Source organism: Cervus canadensis, chromosome 12, assembly GCF_019320065.1.
Source record: "Cervus canadensis isolate Bull #8, Minnesota chromosome 12, ASM1932006v1, whole genome shotgun sequence".
Taxonomy (NCBI): domain Eukaryota; kingdom Metazoa; phylum Chordata; class Mammalia; order Artiodactyla; family Cervidae; genus Cervus; species Cervus canadensis.
In genome coordinates this window covers 55,113,377-55,136,588 of record NC_057397.1, presented here as the reverse complement: position 1 = coordinate 55,136,588, position 23,212 = coordinate 55,113,377, and the positions used below count along the sequence as shown (strand labels likewise).

At 38.2% G+C, this 23,212-nt stretch overlaps 1 protein-coding gene and 1 non-coding gene across 2 annotated transcripts in view; one reads left to right on the top strand and one right to left on the bottom strand.

Moving 5' to 3' along the window:
* Nucleotides 1–23,212, top strand: part of OXR1 (oxidation resistance 1) — a 486,852-nt gene that overhangs the window by 106,667 nt on the left and 356,973 nt on the right. The gene's annotated exons all lie outside the window — the stretch shown is intronic.
* On the bottom strand, nucleotides 2,986–3,057 carry TRNAE-UUC. Its single transcript has one exon. It is a non-coding gene; the product is annotated as a tRNA-Glu (tRNA).

Genomic DNA, 23,212 nt, shown 5'->3' with positions numbered 1-23,212 from the left:
TAAATTTTTGTATGAATATTATTTTCATTTATAATGAATACATCATTAGGACTAGAATTGCTAGGTCGTATGGTAACTCTGTATTTGATTTCTTGAGGACCTGATAGATTATTTTTCACATAGTTGCATCATTTTACATCCCCATCATGGATGTATTGGAGAAGGCAGTGGCACCCCACTCCAGTACTCTTGCCTGGTAAATCCCATGGACAGAGGAGCCTGGTGGGCTGCAATCCATGGGGTCGCTAAGAGCTAGACACGACTGAGCAACTTCACTTTCACTTTTCACTTTTATGCATTGGAGAAGGAAATGGCAACCCACTCCAGTGTTCTTGCCTGGAGAATCCCAGGGACGGGGGAGCCTGGTGGGCTGCTGTCTATGGGGTCGCACAGAGTCGGACACGACTGAAGTGACTTAGCAGCAGCAGCAGCAGGGATGTATGGGTGTTCCAATTTCTCTATATCCTTGTCAGCACTTGTTACTATCTATCTTTTGAATCTAGTCCTCTTAGTGGATTTGGAGAGCATCTCATGGTTTTGATTTATACTTCCCCAGTGATTAATGATGCTGATGTTAAGACTCTTGTTATATAATTTTTGGCCACTTCTTTGGAGAAATGCTATTCAGATCGTTTGTCCATATTTTAATTGGGTTATTTGACTTTTTGTTATTGAATTACAAAAATTCTTTATATGTCCTAGATGCAGGTCCTTGTCAGATATTATAATTCATGGTAGTTTTTTTTTAAATAAAGACTTGAAAGACTAGATATGATTTCTACGTGTGGGGAAGGAGATTAATGAGAGATTTGAAAGAGTGACTTTTCCATGAAACAAAGTAGCAGTGGTCACTGCTACAATAATTCAACTTCAGATTCACCTGTTATTTTTCTAGGATATTTAATTGAGGGGTTCAATTAAAATTTGTTGAGGAAAAAAGCAATACAGAGTTTTACAGGTAAGAGGGTTTTAATAAGGGGTGGATAGCCAAATAATGAAGAGTTACAGAATGAGAATTAAATATAAGCTGTGGAGATTAGGATCCTGGTTACTTGTGACTTAGGAGAACACTTTGTTTTGAATGATGGGCCAGAAGCATAGTGTACTCAGCTTGTAAGTAAGGGAGAAGGATGACGTGGTGGCAGGATACATGTGCCTTGATTAAATTGCCATGTGATGAGTAGGAGAGAGGAGGCTCGTCATGAGGTGGAAGCAGGAATAAGGAAGAGAAAGTTCTTTAGACTGGAAAGATTTGAGCATGCTTGAAGTATTGGGTAGATAGTGTGTGGAGAGGGAACAATTGTTTAAACATAAAGGGGAGAGAGTGGGTGGAAGAGAAAATATAAGGAGAGCAGTTCTATATTGGCCAGCAGGCCATCTCTCAAAGGTCTTCAGCCATTCTCAGACGTGGGACCCAAACAGACAGGCTGTGTCTTTTCTGTTCATATCATTCATTTACTGTTTCCTGAATGAGACATCTAACTCTCATCACATTCCTTTCTCATAATATATTCATCTGAAATGTCTATCAAGTCATCAGGGTTTATTTGTTCATAAAGAAATATTCCTTATTATAGAATATTCTGTTACTGTTTTTTTTTTTTTACAGTGACATTCTGTTTAAGGCAAGCTTTTAATTGAAAGATTCACCTAATATCCCTTATAACTCAATATTTCAATGGCATAAATACACCTCTAGTTACAAATCCAGGTCCATATGGATGTGTGGGTAAAAGTGAAAGTGTTAGTTGCTCAATTGTGTCTGACTCTTTGCAACCCCATGGACTGTATGTAGCCCGATAAGCTCTCCTGTCCTTGGGATTCTCCAGGCCAGAATACTAGAGTGGGTTACCATTCCCTTCTCCAGGGGTTCTTCCTGACCCAGGGATTGAACCAGGTCTCCTGCATTGCAGGCAGATTCTTAACCACCTGAGCCACCACGGAAATCCCATGGATGTGTGAAATGGTTACTAATTTTAATCTCTTAGCCAAAGCAAAATTAATAATCTACACATTTCTAAATGTTAGATGCTTAACAAAAAAATAATCAAAACATTTCTTTCCAAATGACAGAGTAACTTCAGATGATTTTTTTCTTTGTGTTTATGGTTTATACATGAAGTTTTCCTGTCAATGTAGTATCAATATCTGGCAAATAAATGTATACAAATCAGACTTTTAACTGACCAGAAACCAGAAGATCCAACGGTTAAGTCCCTGTGTAGTAATTGTCACCTTGACTAAATCACAGTCTCTCTGGATACTTTGTTTTCTTCATGATAAAATTACAAGGTCACAATGAAATTGCACGTGCCTTCCAGATCTATTCTGTGATCTATTTTTTATAAAAATTTGGAGTTCCATTTTCTCTCTTTGTTTGCTAATCAAGATCCCCAAGTTAAAACACACGCACATACACACACCCCGTTCTGTTTCAAAGGTATGATGCAACAAGCATGTGTGCATGCTCAGTCGCTAGGTCGTATCTGACTCTTTGGGAGTCTGTGGACTGTAGCCTTCCAGTCTCCTCTGTCCATGGAATTCTCCAGATAAGAATACTGGAGTGGGTTGCCATTTCCACCTCCAAGGGGTCCTCATACCCAGGGATTGATCAGGAGTCTCCTGCATCTCCTATATTGGCAGGTGCATTCTTTATCACTGAGCCACCAGGAAGCCCCATTATGCAACATACTATCTTATTTATCATTGCTGATTTTTTCCAGTTGATTGCAAATCCTTCAAACAGAAATCTTGATGTTTTCCTTCTTGTCCTGGATCCTTTCATGTGATTTTGATTCAGAGCCTCTTGCCAGGCTGGCCCAGTCTCAGGTCTCCTGAGCAGCATTTATACACTTGCGGACCTTCTTCTCCACATGTGCCACATTTGTGATTACTGCCCTCTCGCTCTTCAGCCCAGTCCAGCCCAGCCCCAGATTTTTTTTTTTTTTTTTTTTTGGTCCTGTCATATGGCTTTTTGGATCTTAGTTCCCCAACCAGGATTTGAACCCGGGTCCCGGCAATGAAAGTGCTGAGTCCTAGCCACTGGACCACCAGGGAGTTCCCTTTAATCTCAGTAAATTTTTATATGTCTCCTGCAAATTGGGTCATCACCAATTTATGAGGAAACTAGGGGGAATTCAGGTTAAAGCACTTACCCAAGTAAGTAGAGGCAGGTTGTCCGAACCTCTGACGGTTTACAGAGTTTTTCTCTTTGCTACTCTGTTTTTGTACATCTAGAATAATCATGGGGTAGAAGACTATTGGGCCTACCTAGAAAGATGAACTTTAATGCTCTTTTCACTTTTTTTGTCCTGGATGCCTTGAAGGGTGGGGAGGAGAGAGACCTGACATACCTCAGCAGAGCACGCTCGTTTCATTTCAAAGTGTCTATGTTAATGGAAATCATACTTTTCCATTGTTAATAATTAGTTCAGTTCAGTCACTCAGTCGTGTCTGACTCTCTGCGACCCCATGAATCGCAGCACGCCAGGCCCCCCTGTCCATCACCAACTCCCGGAGTTTACTCAAACTCATGCCCATCGAGTTGGTGATGCCATCCAGCCATCTCATCCTCAGTGGTTCCCTTCTCCTCCTGCCCCCAATCCCTCCCAGCATCAGGGTCTTTTCCAATGAGTCAACTCTTTGCATCAGGTGGCCAAAGTATTGGAATAAATGATCATAAAACCAGTTGTCATTCCTTGAGTTGCTTGTGTAATGTGGCAAGAACACTACTGATGAGTGTTTTAATTAGATGATAGCATAAAATGTTTTTTTAAATTTCTCTATGTAAAACTCCAATGCATTTTACATAGTTAACATCATTGGTGTCTGTACATCTAAATTTATCTTCAGTACCTGTAATAAGCCATGCTGTATTAGTTTGGAAATGTATTATCGGTGACATGTATTACATCCTCTAGGCAGCTACAAGATTGCATTAAAATGAAGTATTGGTTGTACACCAGATGTGTGCCTTGTCATTGCATCATTTGAAATACTGTGTTATGAAGAAACTGATACAGTATTCACAAATCTATCAGGATTATCTTGCAGATGGTTGATAAGGACAAAGGGAGCAATCATTACTGCACAGAGGTTGGCAGTTCATCATATATTGAGAGCACTCTTTTGACTAAAAAACAAACAGATGATCAGGACAGAATCTTAGGCTTCATCTAGCTAATAGTCTGGTGGAGGAGCCAGGAGATAATTGGATTTTCAGTACCATGGGAATCATCTTCATTTTGTTTATTCCTATTTACCAAAATAGTCTGTACCCATAAATCACACAAACCAAGTCAAAGCTGTCCCTAAGCAGAATTCTTTTATCATACAGCACTTTGGTTAAAAAAATCACTCACAAAACATAGTATGAAAAATAGTTGGCACAATAGCAGCTGCTCAGAAAAAGACCTGGGGATTTCATTGGACTATAAAGTTGATGTAAACCAGAGTGTGATGCACTCCCATACCTATTATAATACGTGACATCAATAAAAGCATAGAGCAAAAACAGATGGGCAAGGAAGAAGACTTCATCTGTCAGCTCTATTAGTTAAATTACATGCAGAGAGTAGTGCACACTTCCAACCATCACATTATGGAGGAGACTGACAAAATGAATCCATGTATTAAAGGTAGACAGAACTGCATCTCATAAGGATGTTTTCATTAACAAACTGTTAACCAACTGCAAGACCAATATAGAGTCTGTGAGGATGGTGATGGAGGTATCATTAATAACTCATGCTTATTACATTATCTTATTTAATGTTCTCACAGTCCGGTGGGATAGACATATGTATTACCACCCATTTTGCAGAGAATCAAAGGGCTACAGGGAGGTTCATGCATCTCCCTCTGATCACACAGTCAGGAAGACGGACGCTTGAGCCCGTGTCCTTAATGATATTGCCAGGCTGCGCAGCCTGTGATCAGCTGCCCATCCTGGACAGTGCTGTCCTGGGCCTGCGATACTTTGCAAGAGGAGAGAGATTTTATACAGTGCTATGGTATGGACCTGGCCAGTGGGTTAAATTTGGCAGACAGATTCTCAAATCTTTGAGTAAAAGAGTTTTCTAGTAAACAGCGGAGCTCAAGAACTGGCAAGGAAGCTGTTGGAGATAAATGCAAGACCTAGAACTGCTCTTTCCTATGGTCTGGCCCTGATGAAGATGGAGATTTTCAGTTATCTAAGATACTAAGAGTGGTGAAAAGCTTTTGTTGTTGCTGTTTTACTGTCTTTAAATTATTGACTCAAAACAACATTAAAGAACATTGTGTTATTTCCCACATTAGTTCTAGTCTGGAGTCTATTTTTTTTTTTTCATGGATGAAAATAGAGAGTTCTGTTCAGAATTCAAACATTCTGGGACGGGGTTTTTTTCCTTCAAAGAAGAAAGGTATCTGGAAGTTTTCATTACCTTCCCTGGAACAGCAGTCATAGGCTCTGACAATTTCCTAATTTGAGGCAAGTTAATAACAGATTTCTTTTCATCCTTTAACAGCAGTATTACAAAAAGGTGGCAAAATTTTCATTGATACTCCACAGGGATCATGTTCCATTAATTGCAATTTATATAAATTGTCTTCTGGTAAAGATGCACAGAGATCTTGGGTCAGCTTAAATAAATTTTAAAAAGTCACAATTTCATAGAAATAGTTTTAACAAACATTTATTGAGCCCTTAGTATGTAAGAGGCAGTGTTTCAAGCATTTTACATTTCAATGCTCTTAATCCTTACACTAATCAGGAGAGTGAAGAATTACAGATATCCCCTTTGTAGACAAAATAAATGACTGCTGAAGATCACATAGGTGCTGTCTGACATGTGATTTGAGCATTTGCAGTCTCGGTCCAGGGCCTACTCTCTTAATCAAGTCTTTACAGGGCCTCATTATCCAGTTTGCTATCCATGAGAGAAGCAAGCTATTCATTGTATGGTGAGTGCATGGAGCAGATGCTGCAGGCTGGCTCATTTGATACCCACTCTACCTCCCCTTTGGGCTTCCCACGTGGCACTGGTGGTAAAGAACCACCTGCCAATGCCGGAGGCCTAAGAGATGCGGGTTAGATCACTGCTGGGTGGGGAAGATCCCCTGAAGGAAGGCATGGCAACCCACTGCAGGATTCTTGCCTGGAGAACCCCATGGACAAAGGAGCCCGGCACTACAGTCCATGGGGTCACAGAGTCAAATTTTATTCAAGGGACTTCTCATGCACACATGCACTACTCCCCTCCTAGCATATCTTCCTGGGCTGTAGAGCCTGGACACTCACTTAAACAGTACCTTTGCAAGACTCCCTGGCAACTAGAACTTTCCTTGTGCTCTGGGCTCTGCCAAGCAGATTCTGTTGACTGAGACTTGGGGTGTGTGGAAGTGAGGTGCAGAAAAGGCGACAAAGGCATTTGTTCTATGGTTGCTGGTCTGGTCTTTGGCATTATAGCTGTAGAGCAAGGAATTGGCAACACCAGCAAGAATTCCTCTATGAAATTCTTGTCATGTGCTTGGAACTTCATAACTACTTATTACCCTGCAATAAAATACTTCCTACTTAAGCATGCTAGATTACCTTCCCCGTGAACCAGAACCCTGATCAATGCAGAGGTCTTCAAGTCTATACATGGGTATGATCCAGGCATCCCTCTGACTCTTGGTGGCCCTCCAGTACTGGAAACTTGACTAGAGGCAGTACATTCCACCAGTGTTAGAAAGTTGGACAAGAAAGCCCACCTCAAGTTTAAAATTTGGTGATTTTTGAGTTTAAGGACCAGAATGGGGCTAAGGGGGGATACTTCCTACATTTGCTTAAGCCAGTTTTTCAGTCAAGTTTATCTGTTTCTTCACTGTTAGCCATCTCACCAAAAGCACTGCATTTCTGGGATATAATGTGTCCAGCAAAAAAGCAATGGACAGTATCCTGCGGAATAATTGTTATTGTGTGCTCAGTCCTGTCCAACTCTTTGCAACCCCATGGAATATACCCCCACCAGGCTCCTCTGTCCATGGGATTTCCCAGGCAATAATACTGGAGCAGGTTGCCATTTCCTTCTCCAGGGTATCTTCTCGACCCAGGGACCAAACCTGTGTCTCCTGTATTAGCAGGCAGATTCTTTACCACTGAGCCACCTGGTAAACCTACATAATTAAGAAGACCTTCCCCCTCCCCCAAAGCATTGCTTGTTATATGAATACTCTCAGTTGTCAAGGAGCCAATCGTGGACATTTTTCTCATCTCTCTCTTGCCTTTTTCTTCTCCAAACCTCCCCGCCAAGTCAACGCGAAGTGGGGAATTGTACTTTGTCTTAAAGGAGGTTGAATAGGACAGTCCTGAAGGCATCCCTGGAGCTGAATATCCACTAGGAGTGGGGTGACAGTGAGACGTGAGTCTGTAAGTTTGAGTGCGGTGAAGGGAAGGGCAGAGAAATAGGAGAAGATACGATTGGACAGAAGAACTTAGAACCAAGGCGACAGACTATTATGTGGGTTTCCTGGTATTTTTAGCAGATTTAAAAAAAAAAATTATATTATAGTTGATTAACAATATTGTGTTAGTTTCAGGTACACAGAAAAGTGATTCAGTTTATATATGTGTACACACACACACACACACACATACATACATACACACACATGTATTTTTTCTTTTTCAAATCCTTTTCCCATTTAGGTTGTTATAGAATTTTGATCAAGAATTCCCTGTGCTCTAGTAGGTCCTTGTTTGTTTTTATTTTATTTCTTTTTAATTGAAGGATAATTGTTTTACAACTTCGTGTTGGTTTCTGCTGTAAATCCACATGAGTCTGCCATAGGAATACATATGTCCCCTCCCTCTTGAACCTCCCTCCCACCCCGTCCCACCCCTCTTGGTTGTCACAGAGCCCCTGTTTAAATGTAGTATTGTGTATATGTCAATCCCAAACTCTCCATTTATCCTTCCTCCCAACTCTTCTCCTTTGGTAACCATAAGTAAGTCTGTTTCTGTTTTGTGAATATGTTTAAGTTCATTTGTATCTTTATTTGGTTTCTGCATATAAGTGGTATGCAGAAAAATATATGATGTTTGTCTTTCTCTGTCTGACTTATTTCACTTTGTGTGATTTTCTCCAGGTCTATCCATGTTGGTGCAAATGGCATTATTTCATTTTTTTAGTGGCTGAGTAATAGTTCATTGTACACATGTACCACATCTCCTTTACCCATTCATGTGTTGATGGACATTTAGGTTGCTTCCATGTCTTGGCTGTGGTGACTAGTTGTGCTGTCAACATTAGGGTGATGTATTGAACCATGGCTTTCTCCAGATAGAGGCCCGGGAGTGGGACTGCTGGATCATATAATAGCTCCATTTTTAAAATGCTCTTTTAAGAAAATTAATATGAGGTTGGCAAAATGGATGATTGAAGGTAGGAAAGAGACAGACGGAAGAGTATCTATGAATCTACTTCAGGAGCAAACATCTGAAATACAAAGCTAGAAATAGAAAGTTCGGGATTAGTAGAAGGTCCACGTTATGAAATTGTTGTGAAGCTGAGTAAAAAAAAAAAAAAGCTTTAAAAAAATGAGAATGGCCATCAATGCCATGCCTCAGTGATCTAAATAAGAATAAAAATACACAAAACTATTGAACTTAGCCATTAACCACCCTTGAGGCGTAATTTCAAATACAGTTTTAAAAAACAGATGACAAACAGCAGGACCTGTGTCTGCACCAGACCACTGATTCTTCCCAGTTGTTTGTTAGTGGAAGCTGGCAACAGAGGTGTGACCAGCACTGAATACCCGAGGTTACTGGAAATTCCGTAGCAACTCTCTTTCTCCACCTAGACGTGATTATGTTTTCCAGTGTGAGCTAAGAGGAGCTCCATGCTATGGTTCCCATGGGCCTAGGAAAGGAAGTTATCCTTTTGAGATTTTTCCGTTTGGTAGTTTCTCTGATGTTGATCTAGCTTTCCTTCTGTTTTAATTTAACTTGTAACTGTCTTTAAAAACAACAGTATAAAGGCATTGGAATATTTAGCAGATAATGGAAAACCCAAGGGTCATAAGTGGAAATCAAAATAGCTTTTTCTTTCCCACATGGAAAATTTTAAGGCTAAAAAAAGCATTTTAAGCCTAGAGTTGAATCTCTTCTAGAACTTTATTTCAGTTAGATTATTGTAGGGCACATGCTGTAGACAAGTCATACAGGTGCACTTATTTCCCAGGTAATGAGATTGCTCGGAAAGTGTTCATTGTGACCAGACACTTAAGTGGTATGCATCAGGTTAGTACGAAGTTGGTGACTTCAGGAGCTCTCAATTCATTTATAATAATGCCTTATTTATCTCAAGGTAATTTATTTGGGAATCTTAGCCATCCTAGAACACATTAAGAACCAGAAATGAAGTTTAAAATTCGCTTATGTCCTAAAATAGACGCAACAATGTCTATTGTCCAAGTGCTTGCCATGGATAAAGCCCTCAGGCAAATATTACTTTTATTATAGATTTAATTTTAGGAAGTTTAGATTATGGCTTCCCAGACCATAACAAATTAGAAACAACAAATTACAAGAGGAAGGAAGAGGTGATAGTGGCAAATCCAGTAAATTCTTTAAGAAGTAACAACTAGGAGTTTCATTTTATGAGGGGTTGAAGATACATATCATCCTTATTTCCCCATTCTCAGGCAAAGCTCCTCAAAGGCCCAGATATAAATAAAATATGCAGCTAACCCTGAGCAAGTGATAGAATAATGATGTCCGCATCTCAAGCCTGTGTCATTGGATCAGTCCTTAAAAACATGCAGCCCTTGCTCTTGGCCTAATACTGCCATTATGCCATAATGTATCTATTACCATAAATGTTTAAACTCTCTTACATTGAACATAAAAGGAATATAGCATCTGAGAAATTCCACTATTTTACTTTCCTGCACCTTAAGGTTCATCAGTGCCTATTGTTAGAAGGTAAACTGAGGCACATTAAACTTTTTTTCAAGAGTTTGAGCATACAGCGCATCACAATGGAACAGCACCATGCAGAAAAGTGGTTAGGGGCGCTCCACCCACAGGAGCTCTGGGCAAGGATTTTAGAGAAGACTCAAAAGCAAAGCAATGATTGGCTGTCGCTGTTCAAACCCTTGCTTTACTGGGGGAAGGGCTTCCCTGGTGGCTCAGTTGGTAAAGGATCCGCCTGTAATAGAGGAGACCCTGGTTTGATTCCTGGATCGGGAAGATCCCCTGGAGAAGGGATAGGCTACCCACTCCAGTATTCTTGGGTTTCCCTGGTGGCTCAGCTGATAGAATTCCTTAGGATGCAGTAGAAGTTATTTTGCCCAACAAAACCCTTCTGTTCTCTCTCACTTCAGAATGTCTTCCTGGGGTCCCCTTGAAACTCCTGAGGGATAACAGTGATTATTTAATGGCCTTGATTGAATATCAGAATTCAGTGGCAAAGTGAATGTTCACTGTAGACCCCTGTCTTTACTGTCACCCTTTTAATAAGAAATGAAGAATCATAGCAGTCCAGAGCCTTTAACAAGACAAACAGCTTTCCAAACCTCAAAAACTATATGTACAACACAGAGCAATAATTAATTTTGGTAATGATAACCCTAAGTCATTACAAAAATGTTAAATTATCCATCATAAAAATTAATCAAGCAATGCCTGTCTGGGCAAAAAAGCAAGAAAGAATTAGAATCATTTTGGGAAAATCCTCATTAAAACATTTGAACACTATATTAGAGGGGTTGTTGATGTTTAGTCATTAAGTAGTGTCTGACTGTTTTGCGACCCTGTTGACTGCAGCCAAACAGCCTCCTCTGTCCATGGGGTTTCCCAGGCAAGAATAGTGGAGGGCGTTGCTGTTTCCTTCTCCAGGGGATCTTCCCCACCAAGGGATCGAACCATGTCTCCTGCATTGCAGGTGGATTCTTTACCCCAGGGAAACACCTGTATAAGAGTGATAAGTTTAGGTTTTTGAAAAGTTCGATTCCATGAAGCATTCCATATAATGCCAGTGTAAAGCATCTCCATATTTGGTTGTATTTTCTCATAATAAAGCAAATTAGTTAACTAAATATTATCTCCTTAACAGTTCTGGAATGCCTATGTCTATAAAGCCTAGATACATTTTTAAACTGATATTTTTAATCACTGTTGAGTAATTCATTGAGTGATCCATATGCTTATTAGTAAGCTTGTGAGAGGCTAGTTAATTCCCATTTCCCAGTTATCTTTCTAATGTAGACCAGATATCAAAATTGATTGTATCTAATGAAAAGAAATAAAATTCCAGCCTCAAAAAGACTAATAATGTTGGTGATATATGCCTTCAGATATTAAGTAGAAGAACAAATCTCTGAGACATCACTGCCTTTTGGATATGGATTAGCCTCATTTGCTCTTGGCGTTCAAATTTATCTATCATGAATATAAGTAGTAGTCACAGAATCTGTAATTTTTTCCTTCATGATTATTAGTTAGTTAGAATTTTTACTTTAGTAGGATTGTTTATTCTCTAATGTCATAGTAAGTAATGCACATTCATATTTAAAATTTCCCCTATAATAAGATAACTAAAGTTTTATGTACTTATATATTCAACAGATGTTAATTAGTACCTGTTTTGTGTTAGTACTAGGCACTAGGCATTATGGGTATACTGATGAACAAAAAATACTAGCCTTCCTGGAACGTACATCCTAGGGGTGAGGAGTGGGGTGGGGAGCAGTCACACCTACATAGTGTTTACTCAGTGCCCTGGTGGCTCAGACAGTAAAGAATCCGCCTGCAATGCTGGAGACCTGGGTTCAGTCCCTGGCTCGGGAAGATACCCTGGAGAAGGGAACAGCTACCAACTCCAGTATTCTTACCTGGAGAATCCCATGGACAGAAGAGCCTGGTGGATGACAGTCCATGGGGTTGCAAAGACTCGGACACAACTGAGCGACTTTTACTTAAGCACTATAAAAACATTTCCCATATATTAATTCAGTTAATCCCTCATAACAGCCCCAAGAGACAACAAATGTTATTATTCCCCTTCTTATACATGAAGGTACTGAGATATAGAAAAGTTAAGCAGTTTTTCTGAGGTTATACTGCAAGTTAGTGTCAGAGCAGGTCTTTATACTCAAGCAGTTTGGACTGATGCTGAAGCTAAAGCTCCAATATTTTGGCCACCTGATACGAAGAGCTGATTCATTGGGAAAGACCCTGATGCTGGGAAAGATTGAAGGCAAGAGGAGAAGGGGGAGACAGGGGATGAGATGGTTGGATGGCATCATGGACTCAATGGACATGAGTTTTAGCAAACTCTGGAGATGGTGAAGGACAGGGAAGCCTGGCATGCTGCAGTCCATGGAGTCACAAAAAGTTGGACACAACTGAGCGAATGAACAAGTTTGGCTCCAGTTGTGTAGCTCATAATCATTGCATGTGTTGTACATTGATGTTTCTCTTCTACAGAAATTTTATCATTAGAATTATATGCAGAATAAATAATTCAGCAGAAGAGTTTACCTTTGACAAATAAATGGTTAATTTGCTACTGATAATAGGAATAAAATTGCTTTTAATTTCTTTTGCTGAATTCCCAAATCTTCTGTAAGTCAATATGTATTGATTGTCCCAATAGAGTCATACACTAAACTCTCCAATACAGTTTGGTCTTAAGTGAATCATTCAAGAAATTTCTATGACTGTCCTCTTCAGAATCCAAATTTAGTAGCTCCACCTAAGAGTGACTCATTCAGATACTTCATGATTATTCTCTTCTTTGTTGACTGAAAATCAAGAGGAACATAGACAAATTTGTAAAGTTGGCAAAAGTGGTTTTTGATATATTTGCCTTTCCTACTGGTACCCTCTGCCTCTTTTGTTTCCTCCTTCTTAGAGAACCTACAGTATTCCCTTTTATCTTTGTCTCATGATGGTTATTTCCCATTTTTGCTTTATCTCATTGAGGGTACTTATCATCTGTCTAGCTCAAAAACTGATCGGTTAATGGACTGCCTCATATACTTCCCCTTCAGGGAAACTGATGTGTATTTTTGTCAAGAGCTAGAGAGAATGCATTAATGCTATGGGATGCCTCTTAAGTCACTACCAAGCAGTAAGTAGGACTAAATGATCCGTTTTGTGGTCATTTGACCTCTTGGAGCCCCTAAAAGTGTGCTTTGTAAGAGAATGCCAAGTTTGTACCTATGATTTTTTCCTTTCTTTCTTTTTTTTTTTTTTTTTTGGTAAATAAGTGTCATTAAACTGAAGGAAACATTTTGCTTATGTTTGCCATTAATCTCTTATTGGGTTTGTCTTTGAAAACAATGTAGAAATTTAAATGTTATAAACTCTGAGATTTGTTTCAAAATACTTGGAGTTGAGCAAAATGAATGGAGATATGGAAAAAGAAAGATTGGCCATGAGTTGATAACCAGAAGATATGTAAGGAATTGAAAATTGTTGAATTGTAAGTAAGTTACATTATACCCTACTCTTGTATATATTTGAAATTTCCCTAAGAAAAGTTTTTAAATATACAAATACTATATTCGATGAAAAAATGTCATATCATTTTACTCTATATCTTATTCTCCTGAGGTTAATATCCAAAGTGAAATTTAAAGTATGCATTAGTGAGAGTTTATGTAAATGGTGCTATGCATATGGTAGTACACATAAATTATAAACTATTTTCACTAAAATGATACCAGTGTTCCATGACCAAGACTTGAGTCATAAGGGAAAACGTGTTCCTTCTTTAAAATATTTTTTGAGTAATGAATACTGAGATGTAACAAATAAAAACATGTGCTCTATTTGAAATGAAATTTCAAGTCTGTATAACTTGAGATTTTCATATATCACAACAAATATTCTTTACCATAGTCTAATTTCTTATGAAGCAGAAATATATTTGTGTATTCTTTTGAGATCTAAAAACTCAAAATTTTTAAATCCCTGGTTATTTTTTTTTTTTTAGTGTTCTTCCAAGTGCTGATTTATTTCTGATGGCTGAATCAATACATTTACAAAAGAGAAAAATTTTAAAGATGGAAAATGTCAGAGAAGGAAAATATCACTGAAAATCTATAATCCAGAAACAGTGCTCAAAGATTAAAAGTAAGGGCCCTATTATCCCATCCCCGCTTAGCGACTCCCTAGAGGTAGGGTGGCATCAGCAGGAATGGCTACCTGTTGCCAGCCTCACCAAGGATTTCCTTTCCCAAGCTTGACACGCTAGCAGCAGAGATGAAGGACCTTGAAAATAACTAAGGGCAATGGCTGCTCACCTGTGTGCATCACTCATAGCTGGCAGTGGACCCTCATCATGCTCTTTTGCCTAGTGAGATCGCAGGACTTGAATAACAGTAGATGCCCAGTCCCAGTCATGAATGAGAGTGAATTTTTAATGGAATCTGTATCTAGAAAAGCGGACTGTATTATTCTAAAGATTTACAATCCATTAGATGATTAAATAACCACTGACTGGGCATTTGAGACACAATATTTTATTCTGAGAGTTGAGAGTGGAAGAGATGTATTTCTAAGCAATTGACACACAGCCACCCATATATCATGACATGTTGCTCACTTTGAAAATGAAATGTTTAAAATTAGAGGACATTCTTAAGGAATACGTTTACTGCTACATACTTTTTGGAATGCAAAAATAAGATATAAAATAAAACAGTTTCTTATAGAAATTAATCATATACTTGATATATGACCCAACAACCCCACTCCTAGATAACTACTCAAATGTAATTAAAACTAATATTCACAGAGACACCTGTATGAAGATTTTTATAACTTGATTCATAATCACCTAAAATTGGAAACAGCTTGAGTATCCATCACAGATAAGCCAATGTCATCTAGTCATACAATGGAATACTCCTATTCAGCAGTAAAAAGGAAGGAACTATTGATATTAGCAACACCATGGATACATTGTAATTATAGTTTGTTAAGTTAAAGAAGCTCAGACTGAAGAAACTACATATAGTGAGATTCCATTTGTTTGGCATTATAGGAAAGGTATAGGTTGGAGAACAGATCAGTGGTTGTCAGGATTTTGGGGACGGGACAGTGGTGAATAAACGAGGGTACACAAGGAAATTCTGATGAAACTGTTCTGTGTACTAGTCTGGTGATAGATATAGGACACTATGTGTTAATAATAATCTGTATAAATGTATCACAAATGTGAAATTCAGTGTATGTAAATACGTTTTTTAAAAGATCAACCATGATGTTGAGTGATTCTAGAGCATAGAATGCAGACTGGAAAAACAAATCTAACTTACAAATGTTGCAGATGTATGACATAACCTTAATTAGTCATCATAGTGGGGAAAAAGTAGTTTATCTAAAATAATTAGAAAATATATTTTCACTGGAAACTATAAAGCTGAAGACAAAAAAAGAACTGTGCATGAACATTATATTCTAATTGGCAAGTTTGTTTCTCTCAGGAGTACTCAGTAGCAATTCTGAAATTACTTTTTATGTGTACATATATATGTAAACTGCAGATAACTAGAGTCAGCTTTATCACTATCAGAAAAATAAATTATAAATAAGCAAGAGGGTGCATATGTCTCCTCAGAAACCTGTTTTCAGTTCCTTTGGATAATGGATTGCTGGATTATAAGGTAATTCTGTTTTTAGTTTTTTGAGGGACCATCCTACTGTTTGCTCCCCATAGTGGCTGAACCATTTTATAGTACCATCAGCTGGGCAGAAGTGTTCCCTTTTCTTCACATCCTCGCCAATACTTCCTTATCTCTTGTCTTCTTGATGATTGCCATTCTCACAGGTCAGAAATGATATCTCATTTTGGTTTTGATCTGCATTTCCCTGATAATTAGTGATGCTGAGTACCTTTTCATGTACCCGTTGGCTGTTTGGATGTCTTTTTTTTTGGGGGGGGGAGTGTCTATTTCATTCCTCTGCCTATTTTTAAATTGATTTTTGTTGTTGTTATTGAGTTGTGATATAGATATGACTATGAGCGTAGCTTCATTTTTTGCTGATACATCCCTACCTTACTTGTTCTTATTGTTCTCTAAAAATATTCCTTGTACATGCACATCCAGAGTTTTTTTTTCTCATTTTCTATAAAATTTCAATTTAACCTTCCCCCACCACCACTAACTAGTCTCACCCAAATTGGAATACTGAATATTTAATTTTTGTGTCTATTGTCATTGTATATTTTCACCCACGATAATGATTTTGATGCCCCAAAGACCACTTGAAAGTTAAATGTTTTGAAAATGTTTGAAAAACACTTAAAATGTTTTTTAAGTAGAAGTGACTGCCAATTAGATTTTAAGCCTCCTAAATAATCCTGAGTCAGTTTCCCCATCTCTGACATGGATAAACTAATTTCATAATTATGTAAGTGCATCATTCTGTTTGTGTGTAAATTAAATGAATAAAGATAGTAAAAAAGCCTTGGTATATAAAATACCTTAGCTCTATAGTTTTATTGTATTCAGGGATACAGCTTAAAAATTAGAAATTCTAGCATTTTATCATCATTATTTCATCTAAGCTCTCAGCTGCTTACCTTCCTGGGAACAATTGAAATGAAAATGAGCTGTTATAACCCTTCTTGGGCTTTATAATCTGATGCTATCTACCCCATCTAGTATATTATTCTTTAAACTCATAATTCAAAAAAGAGTTCTATAGCCATAGATACGATTAATTAGAAAGCATTATTTAAATTAACATTTCTCTGTCCCAAAAGAAGCCTTTCTGAGGGCTTGTACTCAGAGACCCAGATTAGAAGCCCTATTTTTCTTCTCATGCTAGTATTTCACTGGATTCAGGAAGAAGGAAAATAACCTAATTAAAATGGAATAAATAGGAAATAACACAATTTCTTCCTAGGAGTAAAAATATATACAGTGTTTTGCATAATTTAGGTATGAAACACTAAATAGTGAAACCGTATATATAGTGATATGACTGGGTAATTGCCAGTTCAGCTCAGTTTAATCATTCAGTCATGTCTGACTCTTTGTGACCCCATGGACCACAGGACGCCAGGCTTCCTTGTCCATCACCAACTCCTGAGGCTTACTCAAACTCATGTCCATTGAGTTGGTGATGCCATCCAACCATCTCATCCTCTTTCGTCCCCTTCTCCTCCTACTTTCAATCTTTCCCAGCACCAGGCTCTTTTCAAATGAGTCAATTATTCGCATCAGGTGGCCAAAGTATTGGAGTTTCAGCTTCAGCATCAATCCATCCAATGAATATTCAGGATTGATTTCCTCTAGTGGAATGGTTGGTTCTCCTTGCTGTCCAAGGGACTTTCAAGAGTCTTCTCCAACACCACAGTTCAAAAGCATCAATTCTTCAACACTCAGCTTTCTTTATAGTCCAACTCTCACATCCATACATGACTACTGGAAAAACCATAGCTTTGATTAGATGGACCTTTGCTGCAAAGTAGTGTCTTTGCTTTTTAATATGCTCTCTAGGTTGGTCATAACTTTTCTTCCAACGAGCAAGCATCTCTATTTCATGATTGCAGTCACCATCTGCAGTGATTTTGGAGCCAAACTAAATAAAGTCTGTCATTGTTTCCATTGTTTCCCCATCTATTTGCCATGAAGTGATGGGACCAGATGCCATGATCTTAGTTTTCTGAATGTTGAGCTTTAAACCAACTTTTTCACTCTCCTCTTTCACTTTCATCAAGAGGCTTTTTAGTTCCTAAAGTCTTTACTTTCTGCCAGAAGGGTGGTGTCATCTGCATATCTGAGGTTATTGATATTTCTCCCAGCAGTCTTGATTCCAGCTTGTGCTTCATCCAGCCCAGCATTTCTCATGATGTACTTTGCATATAAGTTAAATAAGTAGAGTGACAAAATACAGCTTTGACGTACTCCTTTCCCAATTTGGAACCAGTCTATTATTCCATGTCCAGTTCTAACTGTTGCTTTGTGACCTGCATACAGATTTCTCAGGAGTCAGGTCAGGTGGTCTGGTATTCCCATCTCTTGAAGAATTTTCCACAGTTTGTTGTGATCACACAGTCAAAGGCTTTGGCATAGTCAATAAAGCAGAAATAGATGTTTTTCTGGAACTCTCTTGATTTTTCGATGAACCAACGGATATTGGCAATTTGATCTCTGGTTCCTCTGCCTTTTCTAAATCCAGCTTGAACATCTGAAAGTTCACGGTTCACGTACTGTTGAAACCTGGCTTGGGGAATTTTGAGCATTGCTTTGCTAGTGTGTGGGGTAATTGCCAACCCCCTGTGTAATATAGCAGAGAGGAATAATAAAATTAATGAATCATGATCTTCTTTGTAATTCTTGCAGTTACTTATAATTTTCTCTATAGCAGGTAGGACATAGCTGTTTTGATTTTATGTTAGTTCAGGAAAGGTTGAGTGTTACCCTGCTCTGAAATAAGAGATAGATTTTAATACATTTATATTATATGTACCCAGGGGGCGCTAGTGGTTAAGAATCCACCTGCCAATGCAGGATCGATCTCTGGGTCAGGAAGATCCCCTGCAGGAGGAAATGGCAACCTGCTCTGGTATTCTTGCCTGGAAAATTCCATGGACAGAGAAGTCTGGTGAGCTACAGTCCATGGGCTCGCAAAGAGTTGGACATGAGTGAGCGACTAACACTTTCACTTTCCTGGGCATTTATGACTAAAAGAGTAGTTTTTTATATTAAGTGTATACCTAAGTTTGAAGTGGAAATACAACCAGAACCTTCATTACTTAACTTTATTTTTTTCTAATATTTTCATTGTCAGAATTTTCAGATATGCTAAAATTTCTGTGGTCACACATGTCTGCTAATTTAATGACCTGCATGCCATCTGTGTGTTTCCTCTCAGCATTCAGGAAAGTGTACATTATCCCTAATTTGATCCTCTGTTAGTGAAGTGCCTATTTTTCATATTATCTTGAAAAATAGGCACTTCATTTCAAATAAGATATACACCAATCCTACAATACATTAACTTATTTCATGTGTAACTAGGAAATCAACAAGTCTTATGTATGGGAATCATAGAACACTGGTATTATTTTTCACAAGGACAAATCCAGAGAGTTTAAAATTTTCTTTTTGTGTATTTTTTATTTCTTAGGCCTTGAGATCTAGAAAATAAATAATAATATTGGTCAAACATATACTAAATGTTTAATAATATGCCAGCCATTGTTCAAATATTATTGTGTTATATCATAAGCCTCTATGAAAGTTCTTTGAAGGTGGTATTATTTCCATTTTATTTTTGAGGCAAATTAGGATCAGGCATTTTAAGACCTTTGCTCAAATTCACACAGGAGGGCAGAAAGTCAGGGGTCACTTACAGATTTTTCTAGTTACCAAAACCCCAGAATTTTTTCACTGTGTCAAAATGTTACTTTTTTCATGTCACTTGCAGCTTCTGTTGCCCACGAAATGTGAACAGGGAGTATTAACAATGGTGTTCTGCAGAATAGAACCTCTCAGAATCTCTAGTAAGATATAAGATTGTCAGGCCACAGTACAATCTGTAATAGAGTTTATTAAGACAGAAACTATTGGGGAGAGAACAATATTAGACCCACTTTCCAACTATGACAATTGCAAGCATGGGAGTTAATTTCCTCTACACATGGTTTACTATTTGCATGCCGATCAATCTAAGAATCCAGGTACATCCAGACACTGAAATGACAACATGAAGGGGAGCTCAGAGAGAGAAGCTTGGTATTTTTGGTAACTTCTGCTTCTGTGGGTCCTCAGTCAAGTGTCTGCTGGCAGCCCTAAACTCTCTTCTTGGTCAGCAGCATGACAAGTAAGGAAGAACTGCTAACGGGGCAGTGGGAGAAAGTTAGGACAGGCTGAAAACCATCGGGTATCTCTGCATCTGTCCATCATCACATCTGACCACAAGCCATTCAGAGATTAAATGATCACTACTTCATTTCCACTCTACGTATCTCCTGCAAGTTTTCTTTTGAGAAGAATAACCCAGAAACGTACAAAGGGAGGGGTTCTGGGAAATGTGATTCCTACCCTTACCCAGTGGCTGTGGTACAATCCAATATACAAGCAGGAGCTGTTATTTTCCTTGTTTTACAGATGAGGAGACTGGGGCACATAGCCAAGGAACTTGCCCAAGGCCACCTGGCCCATGAGTGACAGAATCAGGTTTGGATCCAGACAGCCTGAGTCCAGATTGCAAGCTCTTAATTCCTGTGCTTTGCTTCCTCAGCAATAAAATAGGGTTCTATAGACAATCTTAGCGTATTTTTCCTTATTTCAAGTCTTCTTGTGTCTGGTAAGAAAATTCATCACCAGACAGCTATATAAAGCAATGATAGGAGTTGTCTTCATTCAGTTCTATTTTTGTCAACTTCCCTAACTTACTTTCATTTTTCTCTTATTCTGTGTTTTGCCCTTTTAAGACTCACTATTTTTTTCCAAATAAATTCTTGATTACTAGCTGTCTGACTACTTTGATTTAAAAAACTTTTAGCAGTTGCATATCTTTCACTATTTTAATGATCATTCAAATGTGTGCTCTCTGTGTATATTCTTACATCATTAATATCCACATGCCTTGTATTCTCAAGCATACTCCAACATTCTTAAGTCAGAAATATTATCTACTTTTCCTTTGTGTCACCACCAAAGTGTGCCTAGAAGATGCTCTTAACTACTTAAATGCCAAATCTTCTTGTTGTAAAGGAAGCTCCATTTGAATAACTGGAAATCATGTTCCTATTGAATAGCAGCGCTTTCTGTATGTGTATACCAGAGCTATCTGTTTCAAGTCTGTGTTTTATGCTTGTGGTTTTATGGCTGCCTTCTTAAAGATACCCTCAGAAGAGGGTATGCTTCAGTTTTCCTTAGTCTTGAATTCTTGATTATATTATATTCTAACTCAGCATCATTTTGATATTCTATATACTGTTATATTTTAAAAACACTTGTGTAGATAAGTTATACTTTGAATAACACCATAAATTTTTAAACAAAAGAAAGAATGACATAGCATGAACATTTTGGACTGAAAGAATCCCAGCATTTCTCCAACATTAACAAAAATATTCCTTTCAAATCCATTTCTTCTTTTTCCAAGAATAGTAAAATATTAAGCAGAATTTTTAAAACCTTTTAAAAATTAACATAAATTGATCTTATATTAATTTATAGCCAGAGTTGGCAGATTACTTGAGTGACTGAAATACTGAGTTATAACATCCAATTTGGATTAGGAAAATAGACAGGTTTTAACTTTGTTGCATCACAAAAGCAAATGTCTGTAATGAAAATGTCTTCATAACAAGGTTCCACTATGAAGCACACTTAGAGATAGAATATCCAATTTTGATATGTAAATAAAACATGCTCAAAGGTATGATCCTGCTGAACAGACAAATGACAGATATATACAAGTAGGTATGTATTTTGGAGGATTAAAAGATCCTTTTTACTTTATAATTCAATCTACATGACTTAGTAGCTACTACTCAAAAATTTCAACGTGTTACCATGTACTCAGGTGAATAGTACATTTAAGAAAATGAAAAATTAAAGACAGATGGAAAGTTAAGTTTTAAAAGTTGTTTTAGTTGAAGCTATCCAGCAAGTGAAAATTTTGATGATTACTTCTGTTCTTGTTGAGAAAGACAGGAAAACAGCCATTAATTAGCACAAAAGTAAAAACTCACCAAAAATAGCTCCATGATCTTTCTGTGTCCTCAGAAACGTGATTTAAAGAAGTGACTTAACAATGAATGATTTGAGGAAGAAGGGGAGTTTATCTCATTTTCTCAAACTGGGCAATATATATATTTTTTAATAGTGAGGTAAAGTCAGGAGAAGGAAATGGCAACCCACTCCAATATTCTTGCCCGGAGAATCCCATGGACAGAGTTGGCAGGAAACAGTCCATGGGGTCGCAAAGAGTCGGACACGACTGCCTGACTAAGCCCCAGCACAGAGTCCCCTTAATGATGAGAGAACAATAGCAACGGAAGGCCATCACTGAATGCCTCGTGTGTGCCAGGAAGTATGCTTACGTTCATTGTAACACTAGAAGGTAGTTACCATTATTATCCCGATTTTACAAGTAAGATGATTTCAGGCTAAAGAGGTCATTACTGCTCAGCTAGTGAGTGACAAAGAAAGTTCTGAGTTTCAGTGGCTGACTTCCAGACTTCAAAATTTAAGCCGTGATGTTGTCCTGCTAGTCTAATAAGCCAGATGTAGCAGATTGCAAAACATGGCATAATTCTTCACATTTTCCTATATTCATGCCCTGTAGAAAGTGACTTTTCAGCTTTTTGAGAAGTGAGGTTCATTTCCCCTTCCCTTGAATCTGAGTAGACCTTGTGACTTGCTTCAGCCAACAGAATCCTGCAGAATTGACATGCTGCACATTCAGAGCCTAGCCTGCCAGAGCCCCTTGCATGCTTCCACTCTCTAGGAAGCCTACCCAGGCATCATGTGTACAATTAGATGCTAACCTGCTGGCGGCTGAGAGAACGTTGTTTGGAGCTAAGTCAGCCCCCTTGACCCAGCCATAGTCAGAGTTGTGAGAGTACACAGATCAGCAATGCCAAGTTGCCCCTCGCGGCAGACAGTAAGGAGGGCAGTTGAGAAAAAAGAACCAGTCAGAAGAGTCCAGTCAAGATTGCTTATCCAGAGAATCGTGAGTTAAATGGGCGGTTGTTTTTAGCTTCTACCTTTCAGGGTGATTTGTTATGCAGTAGTAGTAGTAGTAGTTTATGTACGTAGTCACATACATAAATCCACATTTTAAAAATTGTTTGACTGTGTTCATACAAAACCTGCATGTGGATGTTTGTAGCAGCTTTATTCATAATTGCCAAAGCTTGTCAAAGACGTAACTTGCCAAAATGTATTCAATAGGTGAACGGGTAAACAGGTATACATCTAGCCAGCGGAATATTATGCAGCACTAAAAAGAAATAAGTTTTCACATCATGGAAAGTCATGGAGGAAAGTTAAATGCAAATCACTCAATGAAAGAAGCCAACCTGAAATGGCTACTTACTGTATGGTTCCAACTGTGACATTCTGGAGAAAGCAAAACTATTGGTGTCAATAAAAAAAAAAAAAAATGTCAGTGGTTGGAAGGGGTTAGGGAGAAGGGAAGGATGAATATATAGAACACATAGGATTTTTAGGACAAGCTATGGGCTTTGGATAATAACGATTG